This window comes from Microcaecilia unicolor, chromosome 10 (assembly GCF_901765095.1).
Source record: "Microcaecilia unicolor chromosome 10, aMicUni1.1, whole genome shotgun sequence".
Taxonomy (NCBI): Eukaryota; Metazoa; Chordata; class Amphibia; order Gymnophiona; family Siphonopidae; genus Microcaecilia; species Microcaecilia unicolor.
In genome coordinates, this window is record NC_044040.1 from 198,955,450 (window position 1) to 198,981,966 (window position 26,517).

Here is a 26,517-nt window from a genome sequence, read left to right on the forward strand (position 1 = left end):
AATCTAAAGGACGAAATGTCAAGTTGGGGCAGTCTAGATTTCCTGAATAGAAGTATAGTGGTTAGGTGCTGAAGGCGACATTGAAGAGGTGGGATTTGCGCAAGGATTTGAAGATGGGCAGGGAGGGGGCCTGGCGAATGGGTTCAGGGAGTTTATTCCAAGCATGGGGTGAGGCGAGGAAGAAAGGGCAGAGCCTGGAGTTGGCGGTGGTGGAGAAGGGTACTGAAAGGAGGGATTTGTCTTGAGAGCGGAGGTTACGGGTAGAAACGTAGGGGGAGATGAAGGTAGAGAGGTAGGGAGGGGCTAAATATTAACCCCCCTGTTTACTAAGCTTTGTGCTAATGCTGACACAGCCCATTCACTTTGAATGGGCTGTGTCAGTATTGTCACATGGCAGCAACTACTGTGGTTTAGTAAATGGGGGGGGGGGGGGGGGGAGGGGCGGTAATATTTTTCTTCCAGTTAACAGTACATTTTTAGAGATCATAGACTGGTATTTATTTGGCTAGGTTTGTATTATCAAGTTTAAATGGTGATCAACTTGGAGACTGATTCACACTTTTTTCATCCTTTCCTTCCTAATGTTAAGGATCAACACCTTCCTACTGTAGCAAACTCTCTCAATTAAATATATTCACTTTTTGTCATTCACTAAAGTCCTTAGAGAAGTTGCTGTTAGCAAAACACTGATACCGAATTCATACACGTTTCAAATAGAATACAGAGAAGGTTCCTTGACTTACAAGCCTTGAACCACAGACTGTAGCATGGGAACCTTTAATCAGTGGTTCCCAGTCAGGTTTTCAGGATACCCACAATGAATATTCATGAGATAGATTTGCGTGCACCTCCTCCACTGCATGCAAATCTCTCTCATGAATATTCATTGTGGGTATCCTAAAAACTTGACTGGCCTCCATGACTGGGCTTGGAAACCACTGAATTAAACCATATTAACCCACGGATTCTATAAATGGCAACCAAAACTGGTGCTGATCTAAGATGTGTGCCCAACTTAATAGGCTAATGAGCCAAATAGAGCCAATAATTGGGTGCTAATTGGCACCAATTTGAACTTATACGCGCATATATGTGCTATTCTATAACAATATGTACCCAAATCCCATAGCGAGCAAACCCAAAAGGGGACATGATCATGGAAGGTACATGGATGGGTCGGGACATTCCTCAAATTTGCGCACAATGGTATAGAATACCGGGGATGAGCACCCAAATTGGACTCTGGGAATTACATCTAGTTTCAGCAAGTGTAAGTCCTAGTGTCCAAATGTTTGCTAACTCTGCAATAACCAGTTAGCGAGCACTAATCAGAATGCAGTAGCTAGTTAATGCAGGCATCCTCATTCCTCACCCATGGCACGTCCCTTCCAAAAACTAGTTTTTAAAAATTCACTAATGCACACTTACCCCTTAATTCTATAAAAGTCACCAAAAATTGTATGTGCAAATTTGGGAGCATGCTCAACTTGCATTTGCAATTTAAATGAATAATGAGCCAATTAGTGCCAATACTTGGCATTTTAACAAGCAATTATTAGCACTGATTAGATTTAATTGGAAATACACACATAAATTTAGGTGCAGGATCTGCACCTAAGTTTTATGTGCAAGTAAAAAAGGGGGGTGGGGCACAGAAATGAGAGGGTCATGGGTGGAATGGAGCATTCCTAGTATGTACGCATATTGTTAGCGAATAAGGGGGAATATATGTCTAATTTAGGCATGTACATTTGTACCATATTTCAATTGGTGCAAATGGCCATACCTAAAGTTGGTGTGAGTCCCTGGAATAAGCACTATTCTGTAAACCGCACCCAACTTTAAGAATAGCTTATAGAATAGCGCTTTTTTGGCGCTATATTTATTTATTTATTTGTTGCATTTGTATCCCACATTTTCCCACCTATTTGCAGGCTCAATGTGGCTTACAATGATCCGTCATGGCATTAGCCATTTCAGAGTAAAAGATACAATTGGTGTTACATAGAGAACATGGATGACATAATAGAATTAAGCAAACAGATATAGTAATAAAACATTCAGAATTTAAGGTAAAGTGGTGATGTGTTACAATTACAGTTATTGATCGTTGTGGTATGCCTTGTTGAAGAGATAGGTCTTCAGAGATTTACGAAAAGTTAATTAGTTCGTAAATTGTTTTTAAGTTAAGTGGCAATGCATTCCACAACTGCGTGCTCATGTAGGAAAAGCTGGATGCATGTGTTAGTCTGTATTTTAGTCCTTTACAGCTGGGGAAATGAAGATTAAGGAATGTGCGGGCTGATCTTTTAGCATTCCTGGGTGGCAAGTCAACAAGGTCTAACATGTAGGCCGGGGCATCTCCGTGAATGATTTTGTGAACTAGGGTGCAGACCTTGAACGCGATATGATCTTTAAGTGGAAGCCAGTGTAACTTTTAGGGGTTTTGCACTTTCACATATATATAGAATTCACCCCTTAACACCAGATTCTATATACCGCTTTTAGAGATCCACACCAAAAATCACACAAATTCTATAATTACACACGTAATTTAATTGGCTTAGTACGCTAATCAGCGTTTTTAATAGCACTTAACAAGCAATAATAAGCACTAATTGGTAATAATTAGAATTTGCGTGCACAAGTCGCTAAGCGTATTCTATAATGCAGTGCGCCTAAATTGTACCATGAGGAAGCAAAAAAGGGGCGTGGTTAAGGGCATGGAAATGGGCATTTCATAGATTTTTATGTGCAGTTATAGAATATAGGCCTGCGTCAGGGGTCTAGTATTATCTGTAGAAAAAAGTACCTTGTAGATCAGATGAACAAAATAGCACTAAAGCTGCTAACAACGATATCGTACACAAGAAAACGCTGTGCTGCTTTGTAAAATGCCATACATTTCGTTTTACAAAGCAGCACAGCGTTTTCTTGTGTACGATATCGTTGTTAGCAGCTTTAGTGCTATTTTGTTCATCTGATCTACAAGGTACTTTTTTCTACAGATAATACTAGACCCCTGACGCAGGCCTCACGGCCGAAACACGTCACGTGTCGGGTCATTTCTGCTACTGTTAATAAAGACCTTGTTCAGGAAGACACTCATTGTGAGAGGACTTTTTTGGATCCACTGTGTGTTTTGCCTTTCATTGGTTTTCCTGTGGAGAGTTCACCTTCTGTGGGTGTTTGCTTTGTTATAGAATATAGCCCAGTGCATCTAAATACATGTTTATTTATTTATTTGTTACATTTGTATCCTACATTTTCCCACCTATTTGCAGGCTATTTGCAGGCTCAGTGTGGCTTACATAGTACCGTAGAGGCATTCGCCAGTTCGGTAAAGAAACAAATACAGGTGGTATTATGGTTCAGTAAGGAACATATGTTTCAGTTACAATGGGAATCAAGGAGAGGAGAGATTATTTAGTGTCCAGTACAAGCTTTAGTTATGTTGTGTTGCAGAGTGCAGGCATTTATGTTGGGTCGGCGGGGTATGCCTTTTTGAACAGGTAGGTCTTTAATGATTTCCTGAAGTTTAGGTGGCCGTAGGTTGTCTTCACAACTTTTGGCAGTGCGTTCCATAATTGTGTGCTTGTATAGGAGAAGCTGGACGCATAGGTTGTTTTGTATTTAATGTTTTTGCAGTTTGTGTAGTGGAGGTTTAGGTATGTTCGAGATGATCTGGTTATGTTTCTGAGTGGTAGGTCTATAAGTTCTGTCATGTATCCAGGGACTTGTTCAGGGATTTACACCAGCTTTTCATTGATTTAAATGGATGTGCATAGTTTTAGGCGCTCTGACATCAATTGGGCGTATTCTATACACCGTGCATAAATTTTATAGAATACGCTTAGGTGCAAATGTGTTCTGTGTGGATTTTTTAGGCGCCATATATAGAATCTGGCCCTTAGTATGCAGAAAATACAAAAATTGCCACAAAATGCTTTAACGGGTTTTGCAGTAAGCATTTTCCTGTGTGTTAAGCGTGCATTACGACATAAGGCCCTTTAGAAAAAGGGTCCTTTAATGCGGCACCTGTAATAGCAAATGCTGGGAATGCTTCCGATAGTTAACGTGTTAAAGGGTTTCTTTTAACATGCCGTGCTAGCGGTTCCTGCGCGGTAATGTTACTGAAGCCCATTCAAAGTGAACGGGCTCTGTCGGCATTACTGCACCGGGAGCCGCTAGCGTGGCTTGATAACAGGAGTCCTAAATTTTCAGATTCCGCACTGTAAAGTCCCATGTTAAGCTGCACTAAATGGACATTTTAGTGTGGCTTAGTAAAAAGGGCCCTGTAATGAGTTTTCAAGAATAGTGATCATTTTAAATAGCAGAAAAAAAATGCCCATTTAAAGAAATATTTATACATATGGGGACCACCCAACTGGAATGCTGCACACAAAATGAACCATGCTAAATATTAAATTATGGTTTGGATAGTCTTGCTATATCTACCAGAGGGCTAGGCTGAAGAAAACATGAAATAGATTTTCATTTATTTTTCATCTATTCTCCAACCCAAAGAAGGTTCAGTAAAATCCTTCAGTAAATCATCTGGTCAGTTCTTCTCAACAGTTTAGCAATATTTCATCTTGCTTTTTTGACATTTTCATTTTTTCTTGCTGACGTTTTCTCTTAAAAATAATTGATTGCTATTATTTTTTCTTCAAGCTTGACAAAAAGAGAGTGCCTGTTAAAAGGTTTCCTATATTTTATCAATACATTAATAGCATGGCATTCAGATAGGAAAATGTTATCTTGCATTAGTGGTACTGGGTGGGGGGGGGGGGGGGGGGGAGGGGAGGGATTCATCAAGCAGCATAACATGTAAATCTGACCCCTAGTGGTAGTCATGCAAGACTATCATTAGGGATGCCATTTTGAGAGTGGCGCTGGATAGGGCAGGAGCGATTGGAATTTCTCCTGCCTGAAGACCCCTTGGATCTCCCCTGGACCCCCAGATGACTCCCCAGAGACCCCCTACTGCACCACTAGAGCTGTGAAAGGTAGCCCAATGGTGGTTGGGGGTGAGGGGTCTTGCTCAGGGGGTTCTGAGGCCAGAGGGGGGTCTTGATCAGGAAGAGGAGTTTGCTTGGGGGGAGGGGGACCCAGTCCTATCAGCCCAGGAGCATGTAATTCAGTACCTCTTCCCCCCTTTTGTATATTGGGAAAACTTTGAGAAAAGAGAAAACTCACACTACTGAGCATTGCTCAGGTATTTGATGTCGCAGGAAGGCAGGCCCTCTCACCCAGCATTGGGAAGAAAAGGGTCATAGGGTACAAGATCTCAGGTTATGGGTTTTGGAACAACTTCTCAGGAGAGTGGGGGGGGGGGGGGGTGTTTTGAATAAATGTTTAGTACAATGGGAACAGTGTTTCACTTTTACATGGGAAACTTTGCCCCCTCTGGGGTTAAACTCAGAGATTCAATGGCAAGTGTTCCTGTAGGGTGTGTAGTTTCTTTGATTGTGTATATCTTTAGATGGCTGCTTCTCTGTGTAAGAGTTCGGCACATTTGGATTGCTTTGGTGTGTGTGCGATGATTGTTTGGTACCATTATAAGACTAAGAAGACAAACAGTGGATCCAAAAGAAGTCCTCTCACAAGTGGTGTTTCCTAAACAAGGTCTTTATTCAAATCAATAAAAACAACCCGACACGAATCGTGTTTCGGCCGTGACGGCCTGCGTCAGAGGTCTATTGATCTTTGATGCAAGAAAACTGGTAAAACAGATGAGTCACAGTCAATTGTGTTTAACAAAGATATCGCATGCAATACACCGCTGCACAAACTTCTCTGTCATTTGGCATCCTACGGTTAACAGAGAGGTTTTGCAGCGGTGTATTGCATGCGATATCTTTGTTAAATACAATTGACTGGGTCATCTGTTTTACCAGTTTTCTTGTATCAAAGATCAATGGAGCCCTGACGCAGGCCGTCACGGCTGAAACACGATTCGTGTCGGATTAGCACATAAGCACTGCCACCCTGGGAAAAGACCAAAGGTTCATCAAGCCCAGCACTCTGTCTCCGACAACGGCCAATCCAGGCCCCAAGAACCTGGCAAAAAACCCCAAATTTAATAACGATCAATGGACTTTTCCTTCAGAAATCTGTCCAGACCCCCTTTAAACTCAGCAAGGCCAGCTGCCGTCACTACCTTCTCCGGCAATGAGTTCCAGAATCTAACTACACGCTGAGCAAAGAAAAACTTTCTCCGATTTGTTTTAAACCTACCACATTCTAATTTCATCTTGTGTCCCCTGGTTCTATTATTATTAGAAAGCGTAAACAAACGCTTCACATCTGTCCGCTCTATCCCGCTCATTATTTTGTAAACCTCTATCATATCACCTCTCAGCCGCCTTCTCTCCAGGCTAAAGAGTCCTAGCCGTCTTAACCTCTCCTCATAGGGTAGTCGTCCCATCCCTTTTATCATTTTTGTCGCCCTTCTCTGCACCTTCTCCAATTCCTTTATATTGTTTTTGGGATGAGGCGACCAGAACTGAACACAATACTCCAGATGCGGTTGCACCATGGAGCGATATAACGGCATTATAACATCCTCATGTTTGTTTTCCATCCCTTTTCTAATAGTACTCAACATTCTGTTCGCCTTCTTAGCCGCCGCAGCAGCACATTGAGCTGAAGATTTCAACGTCCTATCCACGATGACTCCCAGATCCCTTTCTCGGTCCGTAACTCCTAACACGGAACCTTGCATAACATAGCTGTAATTCGGGTTCCTCCTTCCCACATGCATCACTCTGCACTTGTCAATGTTGAACTTCATCTGCCATTTGGACTCCCAATCCCCCAGTCTCACGAGGTCTTCCTGTAATTTTTCACACTCCTCCCGCGATGAGACGACCCTGGATAACTTTGTGTCATCTGTGAATTTAATTACCTCACTAGTTACTCCCATCTCGAGGTCATTGATTTGAATAAAGACCTTGTTTAGGAAACACCACTTGTGAGAGGACTTCTTTTGGATCCACTGTTCGTCTTCTTTGACTTTCATTTCTCTTGTGGAGAGATCTCCTTCTGTGGGTATTTACCACTATAAGACTGACACATGCCAGTGTGTCTTTTGGCGTGTTTTTTTTAAATGTAGTTTTGGTGCTGATTTGGGGCCATAGTCATTGAACATACATATGTGAGTTATCTATTTGAAATTGTATCCACATATGTGGGCGCTTTTAAGAACTGAGCGTGCGTATGCGTGGGTGTTTTTAAGATTTGAGTACGGTGGGAAGGGTGGGATAAGGAAACGACTTTGACTCAAGATTGGGAATCTTATCCGGAAAGAGTAAGATGGAAAAGGTCAAGTCGGGGGATAGGGAGCTGGGGTATAAAAGTTGTAAAAAAGGTCGTCAAGTTATAATGCTATGAATATACGTGATATGCTGATTGGTGAAATGTTTAGCTTGAAATGTCAGTTCTGTTGACTAATAAAAATGATTAAAACATAAGATTTGAGTACACACGCATGGATATCTTTAAGAACTGAGCAAGCATGCACGGGTGTCTTTAAGATTTGAGCGCACGTGCATTGGCGTTTTTGTGAAAACTCCGCCATATTGCCTCAGTATTTGGGATGGGAGGTGATGCAGTCCTGTGATGTTGTAAGTTTTTATAGTTTCTTATTTTTATTAATTTTATTTCTCCGAGGACAAGCAGGCTGCTTGTTCTCACTGATGGTGACGTCCACGGCAGCCCCTCCAATCGGAAACTTCACTAGCAAAGTCCTTTGCTAGCCCTCGCGCGCCCGCGCGCACCGCGCATGCGCGGCCGTCTTCCCGCCCGAAACCGGCTCGAGCCGGCCAGTCTTCTTTTGTCCGCACTCGGTACGGTCGTGTTTTCGCCGTGTCGAGCCCCGGAAAGTCGACCTCGCGCGTCCAATTTGTTTGAACGTGTTTTTTTCCTTCGGGAAAGCTTTGTCCTAGTCGGGAAGTGCTCCGGAAACCCCCCGCCGGGTTTCGTGTAAATCCTCCCCGTACTTCCAGCTTTTTGCCCCGGTAAGTTTTCTTTCGTCGTCGGGGTAGGCCTTTTTTCGGCCTCGGTCGAGATTTTTTCTCCCTCTAAATTTGGTGCTTCAAATTTCGCCATTTCGGCTTTTGATTTCGCCGGCGTGATTTTTCCGCCCATGACATCGAAGCCTTCCAGCGGCTTCAAGAAGTGCACCCAGTGCGCCCGGGTTATCTCGCTCACTGATCGACACTCGTCGTGTCTTCAGTGTCTGGGGGCCGAGCACCGCCCTCAGAACTGCAGTCTGTGTTCCCTGCTTCAAAGGCGGACTCAGGTAGCGAGACTAGCCCAGTGGAACGTGTTGTTCTCGGGCTCTTCGTCGGCATCGGCACCGGGATCTTCGAGTGCATCGACGTCGTCAGCGTCCAGACCATCTTCCTCGGCCGCCCCTGCATCGAGTGCATCGAGGCATCGGGCCTCTGCATCGGCGCCGAGACATCGGATAGCTGCATCGACGTCGGTGGTACCAGGACCTCGTCTGCTGATGTCGTCGGACGGTGGTGCATCGGGTGGAGTGCAGGTGAGGGCTGTCCATTCCCCTGCTGGTGGCGGTGAGCCCTCGGGTGGGTCTCCCCCTACCCTGAGGGCTCCTGCGGTACAGCCCCCCCGAGATCGACCTTCTTCAGTCTCGGCCCCGAGGAAGCGACGGGTGGATTCGACGTCCTCCTCGTCGGTGCCGGGGAGCTCCGGTGACATGCTTCGGAAGAAATCGAAGAAGCATCGACACCGGTCTCCTCCCCGTGTCGGCACCGAGAGCTCTGGGTCGCCGAGGGATTCGGCACCCAGCAGGCATCGGCACCGAGAGGACCGCTCACCCTCTGTTCAGGAGGTGTCGATGCGCTCCGCTCTGGACAGCCCGGAACAGCCTCCACGCCCGGAACAGGTACTGACGTCGACGCCTGCATCGACCTCTCAGCCTTTCTCTGCAGCCGCTCTAAACGAGAGCCTCCGGGCCGTTCTCCCGAGATTCTGGGAGAGCTGTTGCGCCCTACCCCTCCGGTACCGGCGGTGCTTGCGCCACCGGTACCGTCGAGCGTGGCGCCGGCTGGCCCATCGCCCAGGTTGAGGTCCCCGACGTCGGTACCGCGTGCGGTGCCGACCGCGGCCACCTCCCAGGAAGGCTCCCCGACTACGTCGGCGGAGGGAGCTTCGCCGATGCGGGCGAGGGAGTCTACCTCTCGACGCCCCCATCGTGGACGGGGTTCCACGGAGTCGAGCAGGGCGAGGTTGCAGACACAGGTCCGTGAACTTGTGTCTGACACCGAGGGTGAGGCCTCGTGGGAGGAAGAGGAAGATCCCAGATATTTCTCTGACGAGGAGTCTGGGGGTCTTCCGTCTGATCCCACTCCCTCTCCTGAGAGACAGCTTTCTCCTCCCGAGAGTCTGTCTTTTGCCTCCTTTGTCCGGGAGATGTCTACGGCCATCCCCTTCCCGGTGGTTGTGGAGGACGAGCCCAGGGCTGAAATGTTTGAGCTCCTGGACTATCCTTCTCCACCTAAGGAAGCGTCCACTGTTCCCTTGCACCATGTCCTGAAGAAGACATTGCTTGCGAACTGGACCAAACCATTAACTAATCCCCACATTCCCAAGAAGATCGAGTCCCAGTACCGGATCCATGGGGACCCAGAGCTGATGCGCACTCAGTTGCCTCATGACTCTGGAGTTGTGGATTTGGCCCTAAAGAAGGCTAAGAGTTCTAGGGAACATGCTTCGGCGCCCCCGGGCAAGGACGCTAGAACCTTAGACTCCTTTGGGAGGAAGGCCTACCATTCCTCTATGCTCGTGTCCAAGATCCAGTCTTACCAGCTCTACACGAGCATACACATGCGGAATAATGTGCGGCAGTTGGCGGGCTTGGTTGATGCTCTTCCCCCTGAGCAAGCCAAGCCTTTTCAGGAGGTGGTCAGGCAGCTGAAGGCGTGCAGAAAATTCCTGGCCAGAGGAGTTTATGACACTTTTGATGTTGCGTCCAGGGCCGCTGCTCAAGGTGTGGTGATGCGCAGGCTCTCATGGCTGCGTGCCGCCGACCTGGAGAATAGAGTCCAGCAGCGGATTACGGACTTGCCTTGCCGTGCGGATAACATTTTTGGCGAAAAAGTCGAGCAGGTGGTAGAGTCTCTCCACCAGCGGGACACCGCATTCGACAAGTTCGCCCGCCGGCAGCCTTCAGCTTCTACCTCTACAGGTAGACGATTTTTCGGGGGAAGGAAGACTGTTCCCTATACTTCTGGCAAGCGTAGGTACAATCCTCCTTCCCGACAGCCTGCGGCCCAGGCTAAGCCCCAGCGCGCTCGCTCTCGTCAGCAGCGTGCGAATCAGCAAGGCCCCGCGGCTCCACAGCAAAAGCAAGGGGCGAGCTTTTGACTGGCTCCAGCAGAGCATAGCCGACATCCAAGTGTCAGTGCCGGGCGACCTGCCTGTCGGAGGGAGGTTGAAAGCTTTTCACCAAAGGTGGCCTCTTATAACCTCCGATCAGTGGGTTCTCCAAATAGTCCGGCAAGGATACACCCTCAATTTGGCCTCTCAACCTCCAAATTGTCCACCGGGAGCTCAGTTCTACAGCTTCCAGCACAAGCAGGTACTTGCAGAGGAACTCTCCGCCCTTCTCAGCGCCAATGCGGTCGAGCCCGTGCCATCCGGGCAAGAAGGGCTGGGGTTCTATTCCAGGTACTTCCTTGTGGAAAAGAAAACAGGGGGGATGCGTCCCATCCTAGACCTAAGGGCCCTGAACAAATATCTCGTAAAAGAAAAGTTCAGGATGCTTTCCCTGGGCACCCTTCTCCCCATGATTCAGCAAAACGATTGGCTATGCTCTCTGGACTTGAAGGATGCCTACACACACATCCCGATACTGCCAGCTCACAGACAGTATCTGCGATTTCAGCTGGGCGCACGCCACTTCCAGTACTGTGTGCTACCCTTTGGGCTCGCCTCTGCGCCCAGGGTGTTCACAAAGTGCCTAGCTGTGGTAGCAGCGGCGCTTCGCAGGCTGGGGGTGCACGTGTTCCCATATCTCGACGATTGGCTGGTGAAGAACACATCCGAGGCAGGAGCCCTGCAGTCCATGCAGATGACTATTCGCCTCCTGGAGCTACTGGGGTTTGTGATAAATTACCCAAAGTCCCATCTTCTCCCAGTGCAGAAACTCGAATTCATCGGAGCCCTGCTGGATTCTCGGACGGCTCGCGCCTATCTCCCAGAGGCGAGGGCCAACAACTTGTTGTCCCTCGTCTCGCGGGTGAGAGCGTCCCAGCAGATCACAGCTCGGCAGATGTTGAGATTGCTGGGCCACATGGCTTCCACAGTTCATGTGACTCCCATGGCCCGCCTTCACATGAGATCTGCTCAATGGACCCTAGCCTCCCAGTGGTATCAGGCCGCCGGGGGTCTAGAGGACGTGATCCACCTGTCCACGAGTTTTCTCGAATCCCTGTATTGGTGGACGATTTGCTCCAATTTGACTCTGGGACGTCCCTTCCAAATTCCTCAGCCTCAAAAAGTGCTGACCACGGATGCGTCTCTCCTGGGATGGGGAGCTCATGTCGATGGGCTTCACACCCAAGGAAGGTGGTCCCTCCAAGAAAGCGATCTACAGATCAATCTTCTGGAGTTGCGAGCGATCTGGAACGCTCTGAAGGCTTTCAGAGATCGGCTGTCCCACCAAATTATCCAAATTCAGACAGACAATCAGGTTGCCATGTACTATGTCAACAAGCAGGGGGGCACCGGATCTCGCCCCCTGTGTCAGGAAGCCGTCAGCATGTGGCTCTGGGCTCGCCGTCAAGGCATGGTGCTCCAAGCCACATATCTGGCAGGCGTAAACAACAGTCTGGCCGACAGGTTGAGCAGGATTATGCAACCTCACGAGTGGTCGCTCAATTCCCGTGCGGTGCGACAGATCTTCCGGGCGTGGGGCACCCCCCTGGTGGATCTCTTCGCATCTCAAGTGAACCACAAGGTCCCTCAGTTCTGTTCCAGGCTTCAGGCCCACGGCAGACTGGCGTCGGATGCCTTCCTCCTGGATTGGGGGGGAGGTCTGCTGTATGCTTATCCTCCCATTCCTCTGGTGGGGAAGACTTTGTTGAAACTCAAGCAAGACCGAGGCACCATGATTCTGATTGCTCCCTTTTGGCCGCGTCAGATCTGGTTCCCTCTTCTTCTGGAGTTATCCTCCGAAGAACCGTGGAGATTGGAGTGTTTTCCGACCCTCATCACGCAGGACGAAGGGGCTCTGCTGCATCCCAACCTCCAGTCCCTGGCTCTCACGGCCTGGATGTTGAGGGCGTAGACTTTGCCTCTTTGGGTCTGCCAGAGGGTGTCTCCCGCATCTTGCTTGCTTCCAGGAAAGACTCCACTAAGAGAAGTTACTTCTTTCATTGGAGGAGGTTTGCCGTCTGGTGTGACAGCAAGGCCCTAGATCCTCGCTCTTGTCCTACACAGACCCTGCTTGAATACCTTCTCCACTTGTCTGAGTCTGGTCTGAAGACCAACTCCGTAAGGGTTCACCTTAGTGCAATCAGTGCATACCATTACCAAGTGGAAGGTAAGCCGATCTCAGGACAGCCTTTAGTTGTTCGCTTCATGAGAGGTTTGCTTTTGTCAAAGCCCCCTGTCAAGCCTCCTACAGTGTCATGGGATCTCAATGTCGTTCTCACCCAGCTGATGAAACCTCCTTTCGAGCCACTGAATTCCTGCCATCCGAAGTACTTGACCTGGAAGGTCATTTTCTTGGTGGCAGTTACCTCGGCTCGTAGAGTCAGTGAGCTTCAGGCCCTGGTAGCCCAGGCCCCTTACACCAAATTTCATCACAACAGAGTAGTCCTCCGCACTCACCCTAAGTTTCTGCCAAAGGTTGTGTCGGAGTTCCATCTGAACCAGTCAATTGTCTTGCCAACATTCTTTCCCCGTCCTCATTCCTGCCCTGCTGAACGTCAGCTGCACACATTGGACTGCAAGAGAGCATTGGCCTTCTATCTGGAGCGGACACAGCCCCACAGACAGTCCGCCCAATTGTTTGTTTCTTTTGATCCCAACAAGAGGGGAGTGGCTGTAGGGAAACGCACCATATCCAATTGGCTAGCAGATTGCATTTCCTTCACTTACGCCCAGGCTGGGCTGGCTCTTGAGGGTCATGTCACGGCTCATAATGTTAGAGCCATGGCTGCGTCGGTAGCCCACTTGAAGTCAGCCACCATGGAGGAAATTTGCAAAGCTGCGACGTGGTCATCTGTCCACACATTCACATCTCATTACTGCCTGCAGCAGGATACCCGACGTGACAGTCGGTTCGGGCAGTCAGTTCTTCAGAACCTGTTTGGGCTTTAGGATCCAACTCCACCCCCCGAGGGCCCTGTTTGTTCTGTTCCAGGCTACACTCTCAGTTAGTTGGTAAATTTTTTAGGTCAATCTCAGTTATGTCCTCGCCGTTGCGAGGCCCAATTGACCAATGTTGTTGTTTTGAGTGAGCCTGGGGGCTAGGGATACCCCATCAGTGAGAACAAGCAGCCTGCTTGTCCTCGGAGAAAGCGAATGCTACATACCTGTAGAAGGTATTCTCCGAGGACAGCAGGCTGATTGTTCTCACCAACCCGCCCGCCTCCCCTTTGGAGTTGTGTCTTCCCTTGAAGTGTATTGTCTTGCTACATACTGGACTGGCCGGCTCGAGCCGGTTTCGGGCGGGAAGACGGCCGCGCATGCGCGGTGCGCGCGGGCGCGCGAGGGCTAGCAAAGGACTTTGCTAGTGAAGTTTCCGATTGGAGGGGCTGCCGTGGACGTCACCATCAGTGAGAACAATCAGCCTGCTGTCCTCGGAGAATACCTTCTACAGGTATGTAGCATTCGCTTTATGCACTCTTGTATCTCACTGTTATCCAAAAACTAGTTTTGGTTCAAAGTGGCTTACAATTTACAGTTAGGTGGCATTACAAAAGTTAGGTAAAATTTCAATAGTGTTCTTCATTAACTCCGTAAATGAGGTCATTGGTAACTTAATTGGTTAGCTATAGAATCTTTTTTGAAGAGGTGGATTTTCAGTTCTTTTCTGAATTGAAGGTAGTTGGTATATCAAACATATAAAAGGCGAGTGTCGTACTCACTCGCAAACGCGCAGTAGAGACTTCCCTCTCTGCCCCGCCCCTGCATCGATACATGATGAGGGGGGCGGGATAGAGCGGGAAGTCTCTACTACGCATGCCGCAGACGTACTCGCAACCGCTCCGCCCTCCCCCTCCCCCCCCGAGGTCACTGCTACCGCTCCCCCCACCCGGAGTCGCCGCCACCGCCGCCCCTCCACCCAGCCCGAGCACTGTCTTTCTTATTGAACTTACATCGCACCACGCAGACGCAGCAGGCACATCAGCAAAGCTGCCGTCGGGACGGGCTTCCTTCTCTGCCTGTGTCCCGCCCTCCTGCCTGTGACGTAACGCGGCGAGGGCGGGACACAGGCAGAGAAGGAAGCCCGTCCCGATGGCAGCTTTGCTGATGTGCCTGCTGCGTCTGCGTCGTGCAATGTAAGTTCAATAACAGACAGTGCTCGGGCCGGGAGGGGGGGCGGAGCAGCGGCGACCTCGGGGGGGGGGGGCCTCGGAACCCCCCCATTCCAAAACTAGCCCGTTTACACGGGCTCAACGGCTAGTATATGTATATATTTGGTAATATGCCTATAACTGGGTTATATGTGGTTTATATTTGGTTTTTATTTTTGGTTATAGTGTTTGCTCCCTGAAGAAGTCTGTGGAGTGTGAAACCAGTTGGAGCAAGTGTAAAGAATTGTTATGGCAGTTTGGAGCTGATGTTGAACATTTTTAAAAATGTCTGTTTGAGACTGTTCACTTTGGGGTAAATTGTATAAATGGCGCAAAAAAAAAAACTGGCACTGAAAAAAGCGCTATTCAATAAAACACACTTAAAGTTAGGACCAGTTTCTAGACTAGTGCTTATGCCCGGGAATCACGCCTATCTTTGGGCGCGGACATAAATACCCGCATATAAATTTAGGCGTGGATGCCCTTATTCTCCAACTATGCGCATAACTTAAGAAAATGCCCCCAATCTGCCCATGACCCTCCATGACATGCGAATAAAATTGATGCATGGATCCTGCGCCTAAATTTACGCATGTACATTTCAATTAAATCTACCGTATTTTTCGGACTATAAGACGCACTTTTTTCCCCCAAAATTTGGGAGGAAAATGGGGGGTGCGTCTTATAGTCCGAAGGTAGCGAGTTTTGGATCGCCGTCCCCTACTTATGCGATGCCATGTTCCCGTGTGGTCTAGTGACGTCGGGGCAGGAAAGAGCCCCCTCTTTCCTGCCCATCGCGCTGCTCTCCGTGCTCCTGACTGCTTCCTGACGGTCAGGAGGGGGCTCTTTCCTGCCCCGACGTCACTAGACCACCAGGGAACATGGCATTGCGTAAGTAGGGGACGGCGATCCAAAACTCGGACAAGACGCACCGGAGCACCTAGGTTTTAGAGGAGGGAAAAAGGAAATTTTTTTTTTCCTATTTCCCTCCTCTAAAACCTAGGTGCGTCTTATGGTCCGGTGCGTCTTATAGTCCGAAAAATACGGTAATTAGTGCTAATAACTGCTTGTTAAAAAGCCAATAATCAGTGCTAATTAGCGCATTATTCAATTAAATTGCACACGCAAATTGAGCACGTGTCCAAATTTACATGTGCAGTTTTTAGCAACTTTTATAGAATTAGGGGTTTATCTTTTTGTGGGAGCTCAGTCTTACTGGAGAGACTGTGAACACTGTTGGATTAATAAAGGGCTGTTTATACTTTCATAAAGTTTTTTGAAAAATTTTTAAATAAAGTATATAATAAAGATACCACTTGTTTTTGGGATAGACTCTGAACAAGCAAAACTGTATGACCGTTTGTTGACCATCAACTATATTTTGATGAAAATTCATCTTTATTCCACCTTTTCTCAGTCTAATTGCCCCAAAGATGGGTTTGTTTTAGTACTTCCATATTCAAATAACTTTTACAAGGTGATTGAATCATGCTCCAATTATATGTTAGCTAGCCGTTAAGCCCGTTAAAACGGGTGAGATTTCCAGCTACCCTCCTCGCCGCCGCTCCCTCCCCCCTCCGTGCCGGGCCCCCTGCAGTGACCTGACAGCGCCTCTCACTCCGTGTGGAAGCGCTGCAGGCAGCAGCAGCGCTCTTTTGCTGCCTGCAGCGCTTCCACATGGAGGTGAGAGGCGCTGTTAGGTCAGTGCAGGGGGCCCGATACGGAGGAGGGCAGGAGCGGTGGCGGGGATGGGGGAGGGGAAGGGGAGGGTAGAGGTTGGTGCGCGCGATGTTCGTTTCCAGGCGGCAGCGTCCGACAGTGACTCCGACTCCCTTTCCCTCTCTGTTCCACCCTCTGACGTCATCACGTCTTGACGCGAGGGAGGGACAGAGAGGGAAGTCTCTACTGCGCATTTGCAGGTGAGTCGGTCACTTGCCGTTTATATGTTTGATAGAATTTTCCATCACCTGTATTGGGTATTTTTGATTTATTTTTTTGTTTTCTTTGTATTGTGATCACATAAAATTATATATTATCAAACTGTTCTTGTAGTTTTCAGCAAAATCAGATAAGAAAAGCACAAAGCCTTGAATTGACTGGTTAACAATTAAAGATACAAATGATTATGATGGCACAATACTAGAACATTATAATTTGCCATTCCACATATGGTCTTAGATATTTGGCCCAACAGAGGCAGGGTATCGCCTCGGGGACCATTATCCAATGAAGAATATAAACTGGACCTTTGGTTTTCAACCTGGTGCTGAAAACAGGATGCATACCTTGCTTTCTAGTATACTCGGGGTGCAGTGCTGAGCAGGCTACCCACTCCCTGGGATATTTGTTATGCGTACGGGCAAGGTTGGGCAGAGCAATATCAATAAGTATTTCAGTCACTCTGCTAATTCTCTACTTTGTATTCCTTTGTGGTATTAGAGGTTAAATTAGAGCTCATTCAACCAGATCTGTGGCAGAGCCACTAACTAGTGTCAAGTCAATCTAATCTCCCGAGCCTTGGATGGCAGCCACTCTGGAGCTCTTCAGAATATTGCTTTTGTAATGTCCTCTGCAGTGAGTACTTAATACCGGTGCTAGTCAGAATCAACAATTTAAAAATCCAGACAGGGCATGGAATCAGGGAATATAATGACGACATTTAATGGTCAGCATCGACGAAATGCAGGGAGCCAACCGGTTATTAAACCTAATTTATAAAATGAAAACAGATTGTGCTCAACCATGATCCCAGAAAGAGCAGGAATCAAAATGTTTCTAAAAAAAAAAAAAAGTATATCCTTATCTTACAAAGAATTTGTGTTTAGAATTTCATGAAACACACACAAGCTATTGTGCAATGCAGGGCTGGTTTAAGGCATAAGGCAGGCGAGGCACTAGCTCAGGACACCAACCAGCTTATAATCGAAAGTAATCGCTGGCTATTTCCCGACACAAATCGGGATATGGCCGGCGATTTCGCAAAAGCGGCAAAAAGCATATATTCAAAAGCTTGTGATAGCTTCGCCGCTTTCCCTTCGCCTCGCCGGCGAAAGTTCAAAGGGGCGTGTTGGCGGTGAAGCGAAGGCGGGACATGGGCAGGCTTGGGCGTGGCTACCAGATGGCCGGCTTTCGCGGATAATGGAAAAATAAAACCCGGCGATAAGCAGTATTTCGCCAGGTTTACTTGGTCCTTTTATTTTCACGACCAAGCCTCAAAAAGGTGCCCCAACTGATCAGATGACCACCGGAGGGAATGGGGGATGACCTCCCCTTACTCCCCCAGTGGTCGACAACCCCCTCCCACACTAACATTATTAAAATACAAACCTTTTTTGCCAGCCTGTATGCCAGCCTCAAATGTCATACCCAGCACCCAGACAGCAGTATGCAGGTCCCTGGAACAGTTGTTGTTGGTTGCAGTGGACTGCAGAAAGGCAGAGCCAGGCCCATCCCCCCCCCCCACCTGTTCCACTTGTGGTGGGTAATGTTGAGCCCTCCCAAACCCCCCAAAACCCACTGTACCCACATGTAGGTGCCCCCCCTTCAGCCCTTAGGGCTAGGGTAATGGTGCACACTTGTGGGCAGTGGGTTTTGGGGGGGATTTGGGGGACTCAGCACACAAGGGAAGGGTGCTATGCGCCTGGAAGCTAATTTGGTTGTTTATAAAAGATGTTTGAAGTGCCCCCTAGGGTGCCCGGTTGGTGTCCTGGCATGTGAGGGGGACCATTGCACTACAAATGCTGGCTCCTCCCACGGCCAAATGCCTTGGATTTCGCCGGGTTTGAGATCGCCGGCAGTTTTTTCCATTATTGCGGAAAAACAAAAGTGGCGATCTCAAACCCGGCGAAATCCAAGGCATTTCGCCGGCCCACACCGTATTATCGAAAAAAAAAGATGTCCGGCCATCTTTTTTGAAAATACGGTTCCGGCCAGCTGTTGCGCCGCCGCCAAAATAGATCGCCGGCGACGTTCGATTATTCCCCTCCAAAGCTCCAGGGCATCACAAGGCTGAGCCACAGGCTCACCCTTCACAGGAGCATGAGCGTGTTGTTCTGAACTCACTGCTGTGCTCTCTTCCTTGCTGATGGCACAAGTCAAGGTTTAAAGGTGAGAAAAGGTATGTTCTCTTCTTGCAGTGGTGCCGGTAGCAGCACAGGGAATCTGAGGTCCCTGGAATGGCCTCCTTTGGGGCGACCTTAAATCTCTGTTGGCCCACTGCGCTCTATGTAACCTCCAAGTCTTGATGCAGGGCTAAAACGTAAATGTGTCCCTTGAAGCCCCTCCCTTTCTAAACCTTGCTCCTTCCCATACCAAATAGCTGGTGCTCCCACACCCCACTTCACTCCATCATCAGCATCCTGACTCCCCACCCCCTCAGAATCCCTAGGGCTGCTGAGACAGGAGGGATTTCTGCCCCTCTTCAAAATGGCACCACTGACCCCTAGCAATAGACTCATGGTACTACCGCTAATGGGTTCAAGCTACGATATTAGTTTTTGAGGTTTTTTTTTTTTAGTTGAACCCCTTTGTGGTAATACCACAGGACTACTGCGAGAGATCAGTGGCACCATTTTGAAGAAGACAGCCACTGTGGGTATCGCTCCTGTCCCTATCTTCCTTAGGACTATTGGAATGAGCTGGCTGGAAGGATGCTGATGTGCATGAGGGGTAGGCAAGACTGGCTGAAAGGGAGCTAATGCAGGTGTGTGTAAGGGGGTGGGGGGGGGGGTAATGCAGCTCTAAAATAGGGGTGCCAGCGCAAAGTTGGCTCAGAGCACCACTGAGCTGGCCTAGGTGCAATGACATAACTCTTCAGTTTTCTATTCCCAAATCAGGGTTGGCTTTACCAGTGGTTTCAAATATGCACAGTTGTTATCACTTAGGAGTCCTCAGAACAGTAAAGGCACAAAAACTGGGTGGATGGTACACTAAGAGCCATGGGAGGAGTTAGAGAATACGAGGGAAACAGAGAGTGCAAGTGGAGTGGATTCCCTAGTCAGCGATTCCCCAACCTTGGATGAGATAGATTTGCATACCAAGGCGACATTGTATGCAAATTGATCTCATTGTGGATATCCTGAAAACCTGACTGGCTGAGGTTATCCCAGTATAGGTTTGGGAATCGCTGCCCTAGGTGAACCTTCAGCCTTTCCTCAATGAACTGTCTGGCCCCTACCCTACAGCCTCTCCCAGTCAAGGTTTTGATCATTAAACTCAACAATCATGACCATCACACAAAAATCCTATAAAAATACAGATGCTGATGGCTCCTTGAGTTTTTGTGGCTATTGTTTTGCTTAGACTGAAGCTGCTCTTTAATGGCCCCCAAAAAACTGCCACCCGAAGTGACTGCCTGGTCTTGCCCGATGGTTGGGCCGGCCCTGAAGGGAAGTGGTGTTTATCCGATAACTATCTTTGTTTTTTTATTTTTACATTAGGGATGTTTTACCAGTTTTTATTGGTTAAAACCTAGAATCGGAAGCCCCGGTTATATTATTGGCTGAGCCTGGCAGGAGCTTCAAGACGAGGTCTTTTTAATGAGGACCTTCAATATACAATGCAACATTTATAGGTATGAGGATTTGCAAGCTGAATTTGGTTAATAAAACCCTTAATGTGCATGCAGTAACCTTAACATTTACATGAAATCACAGCAAAAATGTACCAGTGAATGCAAATAAGTGCAGAAAATTAACATTTTAATTTTGCTCCATGATTACTACGAACCATTACAATGTAGAGATGACATAAAAACGTTCTCAAGAGTAAACATTTCCCATCCACTGGATAACTAATGACTCACAGCTATTTATAGTAGGAGCAATCAGAGTAATTTATTTCTCCATTTTCAGAAATATGGCGATTGATTATACTTCAGATTCAGGCTTGATGTTAATTGTATCTCTGAATGTTTTCATATTACAGCATATATGAACATCTGCAATTCCGCACTCCGCTACAAGCATGGCGAAGACACGGAGATTTATTCTGCATATTGTATTTTAATTGAATTGAATCACTGAGGATGTGGCCATCAGGGTTTTAAGGCTTCAGCTCTTTGTTTATCTTCATTTAAATCAGTGGTTCTCAAGCTGGTCCTGGGGGAGCTCCAGCCGGCCAGTCAGGATTTCAGGATATCCACCACGAATATGCATGAGATCAATCTATATGCAACAGAGGTGGACTTGGCAGATCTATTTCTTGGGGGATATCTTGAACAAGTGACTGGCCGGTGCTCTCTCAGGACAGGTTTGAGGACCATTGACCTAAACTGCAGCGAAGGGTGACTAAAATGATAGCGGGGATGGGACGACTTCCCTATGAAGAAAGACTAAGGAGGCTAGGGCTTTTCAGCTTGGAGAAGAGACGGCTGAGGGGAGACATGATAGAGGTATATAAAATAATGAGTGGAGTGGAACAGGTGGATGTGAAGCGTCTGTTCACACTTTCCAAAAATACTAGGACTAGGGGGCATGCGATGAAACTACAGTGTAGTAAATTTAAAACAAATCAGAGAAAATGTTTCTTCACTCAACGTGTAATTAAACTCTGGAATTCGTTGCCAGAGAATGTGGTAAAGGCGGTTAGCTTAGCAGAGTTTAAAAAGGGGTTAGACGGTTTCCTAAAGAACAAGTCCATAAACCACTACTAAATGGACTTGGGAAAAATCCACAATTCCAGGAATAACATGTACAGAATGTTTCTACGTTTGGGAAGCTTGCCAGGTGCCCTTGGCCTGGATTGGCCGCTGTCGTGGATAGGACGCTGGGCTCGATGGACCCTTGGTCTTTTCCCAGTGTGGCATTACTTATGTACTTAAACTGAAAGATGCAGCATAAGATGCACATTAGTAATACATTCCAATGTTTCTGTTCTTCTTCTGCAGTCCCCTACTAAGTAGGACATTTTGGAGTATTTAGGGGTCCTTTTACTAAGGTGCGCTGAAAAGTGGCCTGTGCTAGTGTAGGCATGTGTTTTTGAATTGCGCAGATCCATTTTTCAGCGCACCTGTAAAAACTGCCTTTTTGGGGGGGGGGGGGCGGGGCAAAAACGGACGTGTGGCAAAATTGGCACCCATTTTGGGTCTGAGACCTTACTGCCATCCATTCATTTAGCGGTAAGGTCTCACGCGTTAACTGGGCGGTAATGGTCAGTGCGCGTTCAAATGCCGATTACTGTCTGCGCGCCAGTAGCCGGGCGGTAATTTCAAATTGACTCGCATTGGGCGCACGTAGGCGCCTACGCAGTTTAGTAAAAGGGCTCCTGGAGTGAATTCCTTTGCTTAGTAGGCCATATGATTTTTTTTTCACAGAGTTCAGTCATTGGATCTAATCAGATATCGTAAATCCAGTCTGTTAGCAGTCTCTACCTTGTTCATCCTGATCAGTGACCTAAATAAAAATGCAAAATTATTTGTGACCCACTGAATGAAAAGGTACCAAAAGTGATAACAGAAATAAAGGTTATAAAGTTTGGAGGGGCAATTCTCAGTTTTCGAAGTTTTGTGTACTATAGGGCAGAGGCGTAGCCAGACACCCAATTTTGGGTGGGCCTGGGCCCAAGATGGGTGGGCAGAAGAACCTCGCCCCTTTCCACAGGTGATTTGTTCTCTCCTCTCACCTGCATGCCATATGGTCTCTCAAACATCCCCCCTCTCCCGTATACCTTTTAAATAGCAGATTTTCACCAGCAGTGAGCAGCAACTAATACACACTGCTCATGTTGGCCCCACACCCTTCCCTCTGATGCAGCTTCCTGTTTCCGCCTAGGCAGAAATACATGAGAGGGAAGGCTGTGGGGCCGGTGCGAGCAGTATGTATGTCACTGCCCACTTCAGGCGAAGATCTGCTACTTACAAGGTATGCAAGAGGGACACTTGTTGGGAGTTTTTGGCTGGTGGGGCTTGGGGATCCCTGCCAGCCACATCATAGGTATGCTGCTACTGGGTGGGCCTGAACCCAAAGTGGGTGGGCCTGGGCCCACCCAAGCCCACCCTTGGCTACGCCACTGCTATAGGGTCAGTAGAAAGGGACTGTGCAATTGTTCTATAGCTTATTATTGCTATTTTTAAAATGCATTTTTCCAAATATCTTTTTTATTGATAAACATTTCTCATTTTGTAACTAGTTCATACCTGAGGGTGACATTTTGCAGGGTTATGCAATTGACATCCCTTTGGGGCCCTTTTACTAAGCCACGTAAGCGTGTGCGCACGCCCAACGCGCACCAAAATGGAGCTACCACCTGACTACCGCGTGGATCTTGCGGTAATTTCATTTTTGGCGCACATCCGATAGGCGCGTCTGAAAATATTTCTTATTTTTGGAACGCGCGTAATGGACGCGCGCCAAGTGGCAGTTGAGGCGCGTAAGCCATTACCGCCTAGATTCTCTACCGCTAGGTCAATGGCTGGTGATAAGGTTTCAGACCCAAAATAGACGTGCAGCAATTTTGATTTTGCCGTATGTCCATTTTTGGCAAAAAAAAAAAGAGGCCTTTTTCACAGGTGCGCTGAAAAATGGATTGGCGCGCGCCCAAAACCCACGCCTACACTACTGCAAACCATTTTTCAGCGCACCTTAGTAAAAGGACCCCTTTATCTTGTAGTATATAAAAAAAGAGTCAGATACCCCACTTTGGTACCTTTTCACTCAGTGGGTCACATTTTACTCCCTCTCATTACCTCATGATAAACTGATTGTGTATCATACCATGACAAACCTCCTGAATAATGAAGACCTTTCTTAAGAAATCTTTCATTACTTTCCCACACAATTGTCATTTATTGTTAAGTAAGCAAAGCTTTCATGCAGGTGAGGTAATCAATAGAAATCTAACAAAATTAAAACATGGAAAAGAAAATAAGATGATACCTTTTTTATTGGACATAACTTAATACATTTCTTGATTAACTTCTTCGAAAGCTAATCAAGAAATGTATTAAGTTATGTCCAATAAAAAAGGTATCATCTTATTTTCTTTTCCATGTTTTAATTTTGTTTGATTTCTATTGATTACCTTTAAGAGTGGACTAACACGGCTAACACACCTCTTTACATGCAGGTGAGGGAAATGAGTTACTGTTAGCCTCAGTAGACAGATTTCCTTCAGTTTGGGATGTGCTTTCATTTGAAGTCTATTTTTGTATCGGGCTCACCGTACAAAAATAACCCCTGGATTCTATACAGTGCGCTTACATTTAGGCGCCAAAAATCGGCACGGATTCTATAACACCGCCCGTAACTTAATTGGCTTAACAAGCTAATGAGTGCTGATAACAGCACTTAACAAGCAATAACGTATTGCCTTTAAGGTTTGCACCTTGGTTCATAGGATTGTTTACGGAGACGTTCCAAGATACATGTTAAATTTAATAGATTTACCACCTAGAAACAATTCCAGTTCTTCCCGATCCTATTTAAACTTACATTACCTAGATTGCTATGGCCTAAAATACAAATCTACCTATGTATCCGGCTTCTCCTTCGTTGGCACACAGCTATGGAATGCATTGCCCAAATTCTTAAAATCAACTCAGAACCATCTAAATTTCAGGAAATTACTGAAGATGTCCTTATTCCAGAAGGCTTATCCTCCAGAATCAACTTAAGTTACTGCTTTTTTTGTCACAGCAAAATGTTTGGACCTTATTAATCTTATATTATCTCTTATTATCTTTGTTGTTTTATACGATACCTATACGATCATTACCTTACTTTACATTTTTAACTGTATTTTACTGAACTGTAGTCTGCCCTATGGTATTGTGTAAGCCCCACTGAGCCTGCGACTAGTGGGAAAATGTGGGGTATAAATGTGTTAAATAAATAAATACATGATGAGCACTAATTAGCACTGATTAGAATTTAGGCGCACAACTTTCTAAGCGTATTCTGTAATGATGTGTGCTGAACTTCTAACGTGCAGAGGCAAAAAGGGGCATAGTTATGGGTGGGGGAAATGGGCATTTCATGGGTGTTCCAAAATTTAGGCACCTAGTTATAGAATATGAGCCAGGGCGCCTTAATCTACATGCTAAGATTTACACCAGATTTTCATTGGTGTAAATGGATGCACACCGATATCGGCACTGAAATATCAACTAAGCATATTCTATAATTGGTGCCTAAATAGGTGCCAATTATAGAATACGCTTAGTCAGCACTGATTTCAGCCCCAATTTTTTAGGCACCATATCTAGAATCTCCTCCTAAAAGCACGATCATTTTGCTATCTTAGAAAGCTCTCCATTTTGTTATCCGAAACAGCTTTCTATGCGTCTTCATAGTACTGTATGATTTATGGACTCCTGAGGAGGGCAGTTGTGCCGAAACATGACTCGTGTCAAGTCCCAATTGCAAGTTTCTACAATAAAGAGCTGTTACATTTGGACTACTTGCTCATTTGTCTGGTATTTCCCACTGTGTACTGTTACTACATTTGTTTGAAGTGCCATTGACATTTCCGATGTTGGTTCATACTGTGTTTACACCGAAACAACAAGGGAAAAATCCCAAATTCTGGATTTTTTTCCCTATGTCATAAATTGTGTCTACTCTTCATAAACAGCCTCCAGTCTTCCTAAGCATGTGCCCTATTTACAACATTGTTCGAAATGAAAAATTTAACCCAACGAAAAACAGTAAAAAGGTGGAAGGGTCATGCTCCAGGAAATCAATCTAAGGACCAAAGGTCCAAAGTTTCCAAAACTCGTTTATTCTCCAACAATTTTCCAAATACACATACAGTCTTGACCCATCAAATATGTATACAATCTTGACCCTACACGGGCCTCGTTTCGGCATAACAGCCTTCCTCAGGGGTCTTCAAACTCATGAAGGGAAACAATAATTTGGAGAGTGCTACTCCCAGCACCAGATCGTTAGACTAATACACCAATGAGCGAAAACAAAGTGTAACCTTACAGAACGCCAAGCATTCAAAATTTAACACAACAACAACAAAAAGTAAAAATTCCTATAAACAACACAAGAAATTAAGACAAAATTTTGGGCTGTAATACCCTACCCTTACTGTCAAAGGGGTAAAGGATCATGGATTTGATATGCCAACTTTCTGTGGTACAACCAAAGCAGTTTACATATTCGATACATCTGCTTTCTCTGTCCCTAGTGGGCTTATAATCTAAGCTTTTCTGTACCTGGGGCAATGGAGGGTTAAAGGATCCTTTTACTATACTACCGTAAAAAGTGGTCTTGGTACACCCTCACGTGGGTTTTTCCTGTACACTAAAGCCATTTTTACCACAGCTGTAAAATGGCCGATTTTCTAATTTTGTTGCCATTAGTGCATGGCCATTACAAAAAAAAATACTGTGTGAGCACATACTCCACCCATTTTGTAGGCAGTAAGGGCTGACGTGGTGATCTTGTCGTGTGGTAATGAAGCTGTGTTAACTTCCGCTCTCTTCCCTTGACATACCCCTTCTAGCTTCTCCTACATCGGCACGCAACTATGGAATGCACTACCAAATGCCATAAAAACTATGCATGACCTGGCAGCCTTCCGGAAATTACTAAAGACCAACCTGTTCAAAAAGACATACCATAATGATCCTTCATAAATGACCTGATATCAAAACTCTACCAGAACCAGACAACATCGAACTCTCTATACCTGTTCGCTTCAATCAATTTGTCACTAATGAACGTTAATGCATTACCCCCTTATCTCTCATGCCTGAAATGAACTGTTTACCTAACTTACTTTATAATTTCAACATTTATGTACTTTAAATGTAATACTACTTTGTATTTCTCATTTCGTAAATGGCGATCGCCATTATGGCATAATGTAAGCCACATTGAGCCTGCAAAAAGGTGGGAAAATGTGGGATACACATGCAATAAATAAATAAATAAATAAACAAAAAGCCCCAAATATTTTTTAGCGTGTGCTGATTTGGCACTTACCACAAGATGCCTGAGTGCGCCCCAAGGAA

General features: G+C 46.5%; 1 protein-coding gene across 1 annotated transcript in view; it reads right to left on the reverse strand.

The window, feature by feature from the left end:
• Positions 1-26,517, reverse strand: part of SPATA16 (spermatogenesis associated 16) — a 178,622-nt gene that overhangs the window by 100,723 nt on the left and 51,382 nt on the right. The gene's annotated exons all lie outside the window — the stretch shown is intronic.